Source organism: Triturus cristatus, chromosome 5_2 (assembly GCF_964204655.1).
Source record: "Triturus cristatus chromosome 5_2, aTriCri1.1, whole genome shotgun sequence".
Taxonomy (NCBI): Eukaryota; Metazoa; Chordata; class Amphibia; order Caudata; family Salamandridae; genus Triturus; species Triturus cristatus.
The window spans coordinates 576,753,583-576,765,745 of record NC_140588.1 but is presented as its reverse complement, the minus strand read 5'-3'; the positions used below and the strand labels follow the sequence as shown (position 1 = coordinate 576,765,745).

The 12,163-nt window shown below is 53.3% G+C and overlaps 7 non-coding genes across 7 annotated transcripts; 2 read left to right on the top strand and 5 right to left on the bottom strand.

Moving 5' to 3' along the window:
• Positions 1-1,768: 1,768 nt before the first annotated feature.
• On the bottom strand, positions 1,769-1,851 carry TRNAL-UAA (transfer RNA leucine (anticodon UAA)). Its single transcript has one exon. It is a non-coding gene; the product is annotated as a tRNA-Leu (tRNA).
• A 2,143-nt stretch (positions 1,852-3,994) lies between these two features.
• TRNAL-UAA (transfer RNA leucine (anticodon UAA)) lies at positions 3,995-4,077 on the bottom strand. Its single transcript has one exon. It is a non-coding gene; the product is annotated as a tRNA-Leu (tRNA).
• Positions 4,078-6,214: 2,137 nt separating this feature from the next.
• Positions 6,215-6,297, bottom strand: TRNAL-UAA (transfer RNA leucine (anticodon UAA)). The gene has a single exon. It is a non-coding gene; the product is annotated as a tRNA-Leu (tRNA).
• Positions 6,298-7,241: 944 nt separating this feature from the next.
• On the top strand, positions 7,242-7,313 carry TRNAE-CUC (transfer RNA glutamic acid (anticodon CUC)). Its single transcript has one exon. It is a non-coding gene; the product is annotated as a tRNA-Glu (tRNA).
• A 1,126-nt stretch (positions 7,314-8,439) lies between these two features.
• On the bottom strand, positions 8,440-8,522 carry TRNAL-UAA (transfer RNA leucine (anticodon UAA)). The gene has a single exon. It is a non-coding gene; the product is annotated as a tRNA-Leu (tRNA).
• Positions 8,523-10,659: 2,137 nt separating this feature from the next.
• Positions 10,660-10,742, bottom strand: TRNAL-UAA (transfer RNA leucine (anticodon UAA)). Its single transcript has one exon. It is a non-coding gene; the product is annotated as a tRNA-Leu (tRNA).
• Positions 10,743-11,687: 945 nt separating this feature from the next.
• On the top strand, positions 11,688-11,759 carry TRNAE-CUC (transfer RNA glutamic acid (anticodon CUC)). Its single transcript has one exon. It is a non-coding gene; the product is annotated as a tRNA-Glu (tRNA).
• Positions 11,760-12,163: the final 404 nt, after the last annotated feature.

Here is a 12,163-nt window from a genome sequence, read left to right as displayed (position 1 = left end):
TTAAAAAGGCACCCCGACCTATAGACGAAAGCAGAGGAAAGGGGCTGGGTCCCCTGTGTCCCAGGTTGCTTTGCTCCCATTGCCCTCAGCCACCTTCATGCGCACGCAGTCCCCCACCCAGTCAGGTGCTCTATGTGGGCGTAAAGTGCAGTACCAGCTCATCAGAAAGGTAAATTGCTGGAAAACCCGGCTGCGATGTGTACATCTACTTTGGAGCACTCTTCTCCCTTGCACTCTTGAATCGGTCATTCGCAATGTATTCTTCCAGCAAGCTGAATAACGAGGTAGGTGTGAGAAGGTGTACCAGCTGTCTTTGAGCTATCAGCGGCCACTAGGTGTCCCTCTTGTGATTTCCCGGGGATCCCGATTGTACAGGAATTCGTCGGTTCAGTAGCACGGGGGAGGGGATGGCCTGTGCTTGGAAGTGACAAACAGTCTGGTGGAATCATGAGTGTTTTTTCAAGTTCTGATTCATATTCGCTGTAGAATAAAATATGCTTTCAGCCCCCATGAGCTTTGTCACTAGGAGAGCAGTGTAGGAACTTTTGCTGTATGGCTCTGGGTTCCCTGGTGGTCTAGTGGTTAGGATTCTGCGCTCTCACCGCCGCGGCCCGGGTTCGATTCCCGGTCAGGGAACAGTCCTTCTTCTGCCCTTGAATGCTTTTCCTTCCCGCAGGTCAGGGCTTCTCAAAATGAATTTGCTTTTCTGACAAACAGTTTGCCTAGCATCCCGCAATCTGGCTCCTAATTTGATTTTCGCAAGGTTCCCTTTGAGTTGCTTTCCTCGGCGGGAGGAAAATCTCTTGTGCAAGGCTCTTGAGGAAGTGAGATTCTGTATTCCGAGGTGCGCTTCTTTTCGTAGGCTTCTGACCACATGGTGTGCGGCAGGAAGTCATCTTTGACAGGGCCGCAGGCTTTGTCTCCAAATGGCATCCCGGACCCACTGCAACCCACCTTTTTGCTGAAACGGAAGTCTGGTTCAGGGTAAGAAAAAGCTGAGCTGCACGTACCGAAAGCAGCAGAGCCCAGCGGCGGAGAGGGTGTGGCCAGGGCTGTCTGATTTGCATAGTGACCAGTGGCATCTTGGGAATGTACAGGCTTTGGAGCCTAACGGGTGCTGCAGGGGTCTGCCTGGCCGGAGAAATGCCTGTCTGGCGCTCCCCTCAGGACACACGTGTCTTCCGTTCGAGCATGGAGGGTGAGGGACATGGGTCACCCTCATATACAGGGGTGTGGGCATGGGCAGGATGGGGCGTGGGGGACCCGTCAGGGCATTGCCCGTTTGGAAGCCCGTTCGGAAGGCAAGAGGAGGCGGAGGCGGAGGCGGAGGCGGGAATCTCTGCTCAATTTTTTCCCGAGGCCTGGGGACAAGCCTTTGCACATTTGATCCAGCCGGGCCTGCATCAGCAGATCCTGCTCCGATGGCAAGGGAGAGCCTGCAGGTGTAAATCAAAGAAAGGGGAGAAATCCGCAAGAGGCGGGTTAACAAATTCCAGTGGCAGGCCCATGTTCCCCAGGAAGCAAGTACTTCCTCCTGCTCCCTTCAGTGGGAAAAGACATAGGAGGTGTATTTCTCTAAGCAGGGGCTCTGCGTAGGTGGCACTGCATTGCTTTGGGAAGCATCCATGCTAAGTGCAGAGTAGCAGCAGACCCCACAGCTGAGACGTGAATTGGGACTGTTAAGGAAGGGCACTGGGAGGGTGAGGAGGGCAGAGGAAAATGCTTTAAAAAAGCATCTGCAAGTTCCTACACACCCGCTGAAAACCCATACCAGGGATGGGGCTCGAACCCATGCGGACAACTGTCCATTGGATCTTAAGTCCAACGCCTTAACCACTCGGCCACCCTGGTGAGACCCTAGGCCCTGCCTTACTCAGCTCCCTTTTCATGCTGGCTGCTCCAGCGCAGGCTGTCCAGCAAGAGGTGATTGCAGAGTAAAAAGGCTTTTGCAGGAGGATAAAGGTAATTGCTTATGACAAACACACTGTGTGACACCTAACTTTTCCCCACTCGTACTTTATGGGCAATCTATACAGTGGAGTTAGCTTAGTCACAATAAGGAAGTGAGCAAGGCAGGCTCACAAGAGCATCTCCTCCCTGGTGGTCTAGTGGCTAGGATTCGGCGCTTTCACCGCCGCGGCCCGGGTTCGATTCCCGGTCAGGGAAGATCCCTCTAAGACGTAGACGTGTGTAATTTGTCCACGCAGCTCAGCTTTTTTTAATCGAAGGTCCTTAAAAAGGCACCCCGACCTATAGACGAAAGCAGAGGAAAGGGGCTGGGTCCCCTGTGTCCCAGGTTGCTTTGCTCCCATTGCCCTCAGCCACCTTCATGCGCACGCAGTCCCCCACCCAGTCAGGTGCTCTATGTGGGCGTAAAGTGCAGTACCAGCTCATCAGAAAGGTAAATTGCTGGAAAACCCGGCTGCGATGTATACATCTACTTTGGAGCACTCTTCTCCCTTGCACTCTTGAATCGGTCATTCGCAATGTATTCTTCCAGCAAGCTGAATAACGAGGTAGGTGTGAGAAGGTGTACCAGCTGTCTTTGAGCTATCAGCGGCCACTAGGTGTCCCTCTTGTGATTTCCCGGGGATCCCGATTGTACAGGAATTCGTCGGTTCAGTAGCACGGGGGAGGGGATGGCCTGTGCTTGGAAGTGACAAACAGTCTGGTGGAATCATGAGTGTTTTTTCAAGTTCTGATTCATATTCGCTGTAGAATAAAATATGCTTTCAGCCCCCATGAGCTTTGTCACTAGGAGAGCAGTGTAGGAACTTTTGCTGTATGGCTGTGGGTTCCCTGGTGGTCTAGTGGTTAGGATTCGGCGCTCTCACCGCCGCGGCCTGGGTTCGATTCCCGGTCAGGGAACAGTCCTTCTTCTGCCCTTGAATGCTTTTCCTTCCCGCAGGTCAGGGCTTCTCAAAATGAATTTGCTTTTCTGACAAACAGTTTGCCTAGCATCCCGCAATCTGGCTCCTAATTTGATTTTCGCAAGGTTCCCTTTGAGTTGCTTTCCTCGGCGGGAGGAAAATCTCTTGTGCAAGGCTCTTGAGGAAGTGAGATTCTGTATTCCGAGGTGCGCTTCTTTTCGTAGGCTTCTGACCACATGGTGTGCGGCAGGAAGTCATCTTTGACAGGGCCGCAGGCTTTGTCTCCAAATGGCATCCCGGACCCACTGCAACCCACCTTTTTGCTGAAACGGAAGTCTGGTTCAGGGTAAGAAAAAGCTGAGCTGCACGTACCGAAAGCAGCAGAGCCCAGCGGCGGAGAGGGTGTGGCCAGGGCTGTCTGATTTGCATAGTGACCAGTGGCATCTTGGGAATGTACAGGCTTTGGAGCCTAACGGGTGCTGCAGGGGTCTGCCTGGCCGGAGAAATGCCTGTCTGGCGCTCCCCTCAGGACACACGTGTCTTCCGTTCGAGCATGGAGGGTGAGGGACATGGGTCACCCTCATATACAGGGGTGTGGGCATGGGCAGGATGGGGCGTGGGGGACCCGTCAGGGCATTGCCCGTTTGGAAGCCCGTTCGGAAAGCAAGAGGAGGCGGAGGCGGAGGCGGGAATCTCTGCTCAATTTTTTCCCGAGGCCTGGGGACAAGCCTTTGCACATTTGATCCAGCCGGGCCTGCATCAGCAGATCCTGCTCCGATGGCAAGGGAGAGCCTGCAGGTGTAAATCAAAGAAAGGGGAGAAATCCGCAAGAGGCGGGTTAACAAATTCCAGTGGCAGGCCCATGTTCCCCAGGAAGCAAGTACTTCCTCCTGCTCCCTTCAGTGGGAAAAGACATAGGAGGTGTATTTCTCTAAGCAGGGGCTCTGCGTAGGTGGCACTGCATTGCTTTGGGAAGCATCCATGCTAAGTGCAGAGTAGCAGCAGACCCCACAGCTGAGACGTGAATTGGGACTGTTAAGGAAGGGCACTGGGAGGGTGAGGAGGGCAGAGGAAAATGCTTTAAAAAAGCATCTGCAAGTTCCTACACACCCGCTGAAAACCCATACCAGGGATGGGGCTCGAACCCATGCGGACAACTGTCCATTGGATCTTAAGTCCAACGCCTTAACCACTCGGCCACCCTGGTGAGACCCTAGGCCCTGCCTTACTCAGCTCCCTTTTCATGCTGGCTGCTCCAGCGCAGGCTGTCCAGCAAGAGGTGATTGCAGAGTAAAAAGGCTTTTGCAGGAGGATAAAGGTAATTGCTTATGACAAACACACTGTGTGACACCTAACTTTTCCCCACTCGTACTTTATGGGCAATCTATACAGTGGAGTTAGCTTAGTCACAATAAGGAAGTGAGCAAGGCAGGCTCACAAGAGCATCTCCTCCCTGGTGGTCTAGTGGCTAGGATTCGGCGCTTTCACCGCCGCGGCCCGGGTTCGATTCCCGGTCAGGGAAGATCCCTCTAAGACGTAGACGTGTGTAATTTGTCCACGCAGCTCAGCTTTTTTTAATCGAAGGTCCTTAAAAAGGCACCCCGACCTATAGACGAAAGCAGAGGAAAGGGGCTGGGTCCCCTGTGTCCCAGGTTGCTTTGCTCCCATTGCCCTCAGCCACCTTCATGCGCACGCAGTCCCCCACCCAGTCAGGTGCTCTATGTGGGCGTAAAGTGCAGTACCAGCTCATCAGAAAGGTAAATTGCTGGAAAACCCGGCTGCGATGTATACATCTACTTTGGAGCACTCTTCTCCCTTGCACTCTTGAATCGGTCATTCGCAATGTATTCTTCCAGCAAGCTGAATAACGAGGTAGGTGTGAGAAGGTGTACCAGCTGTCTTTGAGCTATCAGCGGCCACTAGGTGTCCCTCTTGTGATTTCCCGGGGATCCCGATTGTACAGGAATTCGTCGGTTCAGTAGCACGGGGGAGGGGATGGCCTGTGCTTGGAAGTGACAAACAGTCTGGTGGAATCATGAGTGTTTTTTCAAGTTCTGATTCATATTCGCTGTAGAATAAAATATGCTTTCAGCCCCCATGAGCTTTGTCACTAGGAGAGCAGTGTAGGAACTTTTGCTGTATGGCTGTGGGTTACCTGGTGGTCTAGTGGTTAGGATTCGGCGCTCTCACCGCCGCGGCCCGGGTTCGATTCCCGGTCAGGGAACAGTCCTTCTTCTGCCCTTGAATGCTTTTCCTTCCCGCAGGTCAGGGCTTCTCAAAATGAATTTGCTTTTCTGACAAACAGTTTGCCTAGCATCCCGCAATCTGGCTCCTAATTTGATTTTCGCAAGGTTCCCTTTGAGTTGCTTTCCTCGGCGGGAGGAAAATCTCTTGTGCAAGGCTCTTGAGGAAGTGAGATTCTGTATTCCGAGGTGCGCTTCTTTTCGTAGGCTTCTGACCACATGGTGTGCGGCAGGAAGTCATCTTTGACAGGGCCGCAGGCTTTGTCTCCAAATGGCATCCCGGACCCACTGCAACCCACCTTTTTGCTGAAACGGAAGTCTGGTTCAGGGTAAGAAAAAGCTGAGCTGCACGTACCGAAAGCAGCAGAGCCCAGCGGCGGAGAGGGTGTGGCCAGGGCTGTCTGATTTGCATAGTGACCAGTGGCATCTTGGGAATGTACAGGCTTTGGAGCCTAACGGGTGCTGCAGGGGTCTGCCTGGCCGGAGAAATGCCTGTCTGGCGCTCCCCTCAGGACACACGTGTCTTCCGTTCGAGCATGGAGGGTGAGGGACATGGGTCACCCTCATATACAGGGGTGTGGGCATGGGCAGGATGGGGCGTGGGGGACCCGTCAGGGCATTGCCCGTTTGGAAGCCCGTTCGGAAGGCAAGAGGAGGCGGAGGCGGGAATCTCTGCTCAATTTTTTCCCGAGGCCTGGGGACAAGCCTTTGCACATTTGATCCAGCCGGGCCTGCATCAGCAGATCCTGCTCCGATGGCAAGGGAGAGCCTGCAGGTGTAAATCAAAGAAAGGGGAGAAATCCGCAAGAGGCGGGTTAACAAATTCCAGTGGCAGGCCCATGTTCCCCAGGAAGCAAGTACTTCCTCCTGCTCCCTTCAGTGGGAAAAGACATAGGAGGTGTATTTCTCTAAGCAGGGGCTCTGCGTAGGTGGCACTGCATTGCTTTGGCAAACATCCATGCTAAGTGCAGAGTAGCAGCAGACCCCACAGCTGAGACGTGAATTGGGACTGTTAAGGAAGGGCACTGGGAGGGTGAGGAGGGCAGAGGAAAATGCTTTACAAAAGCATCTGCAAGTTCCTACACACCCGCTGAAAACCCATACCAGGGATGGGGCTCGAACCCATGCGGACAACTGTCCATTGGATCTTAAGTCCAACGCCTTAACCACTCGGCCACCCTGGTGAGACCCTAGGTCCTGCCTTACTCAGCTCCCTTTTCATGCTGGCTGCTCCAGCGCAGGCTGTCCAGCAAGAGGTGATTGCAGAGTAAAAAGGCTTTTGCAGGAGGATAAAGGTAATTGCTTATGACAAACACACTGTGTGACACCTAACTTTTCCCCACTCGTACTTTATGGGCAATCTATACAGTGGAGTTAGCTTAGTCACAATAAGGAAGTGAGCAAGGCAGGCTCACAAGAGCATCTCCTCCCTGGTGGTCTAGTGGCTAGGATTCGGCGCTTTCACCGCCGCGGCCCGGGTTCGATTCCCGGTCAGGGAAGATCCCTCTAAGACGTAGACGTGCGTAATTTGTCCACGCAGCTCAGCTTTTTTTAATCGAAGGTCCTTAAAAAGGCACCCGACCTATAGACGAAAGCAGAGGAAAGGGGCTGGGTCCCCTGTGTCCCAGGTTGCTTTGCTCCCATTGCCCTCAGCCACCTTCATGCGCACGCAGTCCCCCACCCAGTCAGGTGCTCTATGTGGGCGTAAAGTGCAGTACCAGCTCATCAGAAAGGTAAATTGCTGGAAAACCCGGCTGCGATGTATACATCTACTTTGGAGCACTCTTCTCCCTTGCACTCTTGAATCGGTCATTCGCAATGTATTCTTCCAGCAAGCTGAATAACGAGGTAGGTGTGAGAAGGTGTACCAGCTGTCTTTGAGCTATCAGCGGCCACTAGGTGTCCCTCTTGTGATTTCCCGGGGATCCCGATTGTACAGGAATTCGTCGGTTCAGTAGCACGGGGGAGGGGATGGCCTGTGCTTGGAAGTGACAAACAGTCTAGTGGAATCATGAGTGTTTTTTCAAGTTCTGATTCATATTCGCTGTAGAATAAAATATGCTTTCAGCCCCCATGAGCTTTGTCACTAGGAGAGCAGTGTAGGAACTTTTGCTGTATGGCTGTGGGTTCCCTGGTGGTCTAGTGGTTAGGATTCGGCGCTCTCACCGCCGCGGCCCGGGTTCGATTCCCGGTCAGGGAACAGTCCTTCTTCTGCCCTTGAATGCTTTTCCTTCCCGCAGGTCAGGGCTTCTCAAAATGAATTTGCTTTTCTGACAAACAGTTTGCCTAGCATCCCGCAATCTGGCTCCTAATTTGATTTTCGCAAGGTTCCCTTTGAGTTGCTTTCCTCGGCGGGAGGAAAATCTCTTGTGCAAGGCTCTTGAGGAAGTGAGATTCTGTATTCCGAGGTGCGCTTCTTTTCGTAGGCTTCTGACCACATGGTGTGCGGCAGGAAGTCATCTTTGACAGGGCCGCAGGCTTTGTCTCCAAATGGCATCCCGGACCCACTGCAACCCACCTTTTTGCTGAAACGGAAGTCTGGTTCAGGGTAAGAAAAAGCTGAGCTGCACGTACCGAAAGCAGCAGAGCCCAGCGGCGGAGAGGGTGTGGCCAGGGCTGTCTGATTTGCATAGTGACCAGTGGCATCTTGGGAATGTACAGGCTTTGGAGCCTAACGGGTGCTGCAGGGGTCTGCCTGGCCGGAGAAATGCCTGTCTGGCGCTCCCCTCAGGACACACGTGTCTTCCGTTCGAGCATGGAGGGTGAGGGACATGGGTCACCCTCATATACAGGGGTGTGGGCATGGGCAGGATGGGGCGTGGGGGACCCGTCAGGGCATTGCCCGTTTGGAAGCCCGTTCGGAAAGCAAGAGGAGGCGGAGGCGGAGGCGGGAATCTCTGCTCAATTTTTTCCCGAGGCCTGGGGACAAGCCTTTGCACATTTGATCCAGCCGGGCCTGCATCAGCAGATCCTGCTCCGATGGCAAGGGAGAGCCTGCAGGTGTAAATCAAAGAAAGGGGAGAAATCCGCAAGAGGCGGGTTAACAAATTCCAGTGGCAGGCCCATGTTCCCCAGGAAGCAAGTACTTCCTCCTGCTCCCTTCAGTGGGAAAAGACATAGGAGGTGTATTTCTCTAAGCAGGGGCTCTGCGTAGGTGGCACTGCATTGCTTTGGCAAACATCCATGCTAAGTGCAGAGTAGCAGCAGACCCCACAGCTGAGACGTGAATTGGGACTGTTAAGGAAGGGCACTGGGAGGGTGAGGAGGGCAGAGGAAAATGCTTTACAAAAGCATCTGCAAGTTCCTACACACCCGCTGAAAACCCATACCAGGGATGGGGCTCGAACCCATGCGGACAACTGTCCATTGGATCTTAAGTCCAACGCCTTAACCACTCGGCCACCCTGGTGAGACCCTAGGTCCTGCCTTACTCAGCTCCCTTTTCATGCTGGCTGCTCCAGCGCAGGCTGTCCAGCAAGAGGTGATTGCAGAGTAAAAAGGCTTTTGCAGGAGGATAAAGGTAATTGCTTATGACAAACACACTGTGTGACACCTAACTTTTCCCCACTCGTACTTTATGGGCAATCTATACAGTGGAGTTAGCTTAGTCACAATAAGGAAGTGAGCAAGGCAGGCTCACAAGAGCATCTCCTCCCTGGTGGTCTAGTGGCTAGGATTCGGCGCTTTCACCGCCGCGGCCCGGGTTCGATTCCCGGTCAGGGAAGATCCCTCTAAGACGTAGACGTGCGTAATTTGTCCACGCAGCTCAGCTTTTTTTAATCGAAGGTCCTTAAAAAGGCATCCCGACCTATAGACGAAAGCAGAGGAAAGGGGCTGGGTCCCCTGTGTCCCAGGTTGCTTTGCTCCCATTGCCCTCAGCCACCTTCATGCGCACGCAGTCCCCCACCCAGTCAGGTGCTCTATGTGGGCGTAAAGTGCAGTACCAGCTCATCAGAAAGGTAAATTGCTGGAAAACCCGGCTGCGATGTATACATCTACTTTGGAGCACTCTTCTCCCTTGCACTCTTGAATCGGTCATTCGCAATGTATTCTTCCAGCAAGCTGAATAACGAGGTAGGTGTGAGAAGGTGTACCAGCTGTCTTTGAGCTATCAGCGGCCACTAGGTGTCCCTCTTGTGATTTCCCGGGGATCCCGATTGTACAGGAATTCGTCGGTTCAGTAGCACGGGGGAGGGGATGGCCTGTGCTTGGAAGTGACAAACAGTCTGGTGGAATCATGAGTGTTTTTTCAAGTTCTGATTCATATTCGCTGTAGAATAAAATATGCTTTCAGCCCCCATGAGCTTTGTCACTAGGAGAGCAGTGTAGGAACTTTTGCTGTATGGCTGTGGGTTCCCTGGTGGTCTAGTGGTTAGGATTCGGCGCTCTCACCGCTGCGGCCCGGGTTCGATTCCCGGTCAGGGAACAGTCCTTCTTCTGCCCTTGAATGCTTTTCCTTCCCGCAGGTCAGGGCTTCTCAAAATGAATTTGCTTTTCTGACAAACAGTTTGCCTAGCATCCCGCAATCTGGCTCCTAATTTGATTTTCGCAAGGTTCCCTTTGAGTTGCTTTCCTCGGCGGGAGGAAAATCTCTTGTGCAAGGCTCTTGAGGAAGTGAGATTCTGTATTCCGAGGTGCGCTTCTTTTCGTAGGCTTCTGACCACATGGTGTGCGGCAGGAAGTCATCTTTGACAGGGCCGCAGGCTTTGTCTCCAAATGGCATCCCGGACCCACTGCAACCCACCTTTTTGCTGAAACGGAAGTCTGGTTCAGGGTAAGAAAAAGCTGAGCTGCACGTACCGAAAGCAGCAGAGCCCAGCGGCGGAGAGGGTGTGGCCAGGGCTGTCTGATTTGCATAGTGACCAGTGGCATCTTGGGAATGTACAGGCTTTGGAGCCTAACGGGTGCTGCAGGGGTCTGCCTGGCCGGAGAAATGCCTGTCTGGCGCTCCCCTCAGGACACACGTGTCTTCCGTTCGAGCATGGAGGGTGAGGGACATGGGTCACCCTCATATACAGGGGTGTGGGCATGGGCAGGATGGGGCGTGGGGGACCCGTCAGGGCATTGCCCGTTTGGAAGCCTGTTCGGAAGGCAAGAGGAGGCGGAGGCGGGAATCTCTGCTCAATTTTTTCCCGAGGCCTGGGGACAAGCCTTTGCACATTTGATCCAGCCGGGCCTGCATCAGCAGATCCTGCTCCGATGGCAAGGGAGAGCCTGCAGGTGTAAATCAAAGAAAGGGGAGAAATCCGCAAGAGGCGGGTTAACAAATTCCAGTGGCAGGCCCATGTTCCCCAGGAAGCAAGTACTTCCTCCTGCTCCCTTCAGTGGGAAAAGACATAGGAGGTGTATTTCTCTAAGCAGGGGCTCTGCGTAGGTGGCACTGCATTGCTTTGGGAAGCATCCATGCTAAGTGCAGAGTAGCAGCAGACCCCACAGCTGAGACGTGAATTGGGACTGTTAAGGAAGGGCACTGGGAGGGTGAGGAGGGCAGAGGAAAATGCTTTAAAAAAGCATCTGCAAGTTCCTACACACCCGCTGAAAACCCATACCAGGGATGGGGCTCGAACCCATGCGGACAACTGTCCATTGGATCTTAAGTCCAACGCCTTAACCACTCGGCCACCCTGGTGAGACCCTAGGCCCTGCCTTACTCAGCTCCCTTTTCATGCTGGCTGCTCCAGCGCAGGCTGTCCAGCAAGAGGTGATTGCAGAGTAAAAAGGCTTTTGCAGGAGGATAAAGGTAATTGCTTATGACAAACACACTGTGTGACACCTAACTTTTCCCCACTCGTACTTTATGGGCAATCTATACAGTGGAGTTAGCTTAGTCACAATAAGGAAGTGAGCAAGGCAGGCTCACAAGAGCATCTCCTCCCTGGTGGTCTAGTGGCTAGGATTCGGCGCTTTCACCGCCGCGGCCCGGGTTCGATTCCCGGTCAGGGAAGATCCCTCTAAGACGTAGACGTGTGTAATTTGTCCACGCAGCTCAGCTTTTTTTAATCGAAGGTCCTTAAAAAGGCACCCCGACCTATAGACGAAAGCAGAGGAAAGGGGCTGGGTCCCCTGTGTCCCAGGTTGCTTTGCTCCCATTGCCCTCAGCCACCTTCATGCGCACGCAGTCCCCCACCCAGTCAGGTGCTCTATGTGGGCGTAAAGTGCAGTACCAGCTCATCAGAAAGGTAAATTGCTGGAAAACCCGGCTGCGATGTATACATCTACTTTGGAGCACTCTTCTCCCTTGCACTCTTGAATCGGTCATTCGCAATGTATTCTTCCAGCAAGCTGAATAACGAGGTAGGTGTGAGAAGGTGTACCAGCTGTCTTTGAGCTATCAGCGGCCACTAGGTGTCCCTCTTGTGATTTCCCGGGGATCCCGATTGTACAGGAATTCGTCGGTTCAGTAGCACGGGGGAGGGGATGGCCTGTGCTTGGAAGTGACAAACAGTCTGGTGGAATCATGAGTGTTTTTTCAAGTTCTGATTCATATTCGCTGTAGAATAAAATATGCTTTCAGCCCCCATGAGCTTTGTCACTAGGAGAGCAGTGTAGGAACTTTTGCTGTATGGCTGTGGGTTCCCTGGTGGTCTAGTGGTTAGGATTCGGCGCTCTCACCGCCGCGGCCCGGGTTCGATTCCCGGTCAGGGAACAGTCCTTCTTCTGCCCTTGAATGCTTTTCCTTCCCGCAGGTCAGGGCTTCTCAAAATGAATTTGCTTTTCTGACAAACAGTTTGCCTAGCATCCCGCAATCTGGCTCCTAATTTGATTTTCGCAAGGTTCCCTTTGAGTTGCTTTCCTCGGCGGGAGGAAAATCTCTTGTGCAAGGCTCTTGAGGAAGTGAGATTCTGTATTCCGAGGTGCGCTTCTTTTCGTAGGCTTCTGACCACATGGTGTGCGGCAGGAAGTCATCTTTGACAGGGCCGCAGGCTTTGTCTCCAAATGGCATCCCGGACCCACTGCAACCCACCTTTTTGCTGAAACGGAAGTCTGGTTCAGGGTAAGAAAAAGCTGAGCTGCACGTACCGAAAGCAGCAGAGCCCAGCGGCGGAGAGG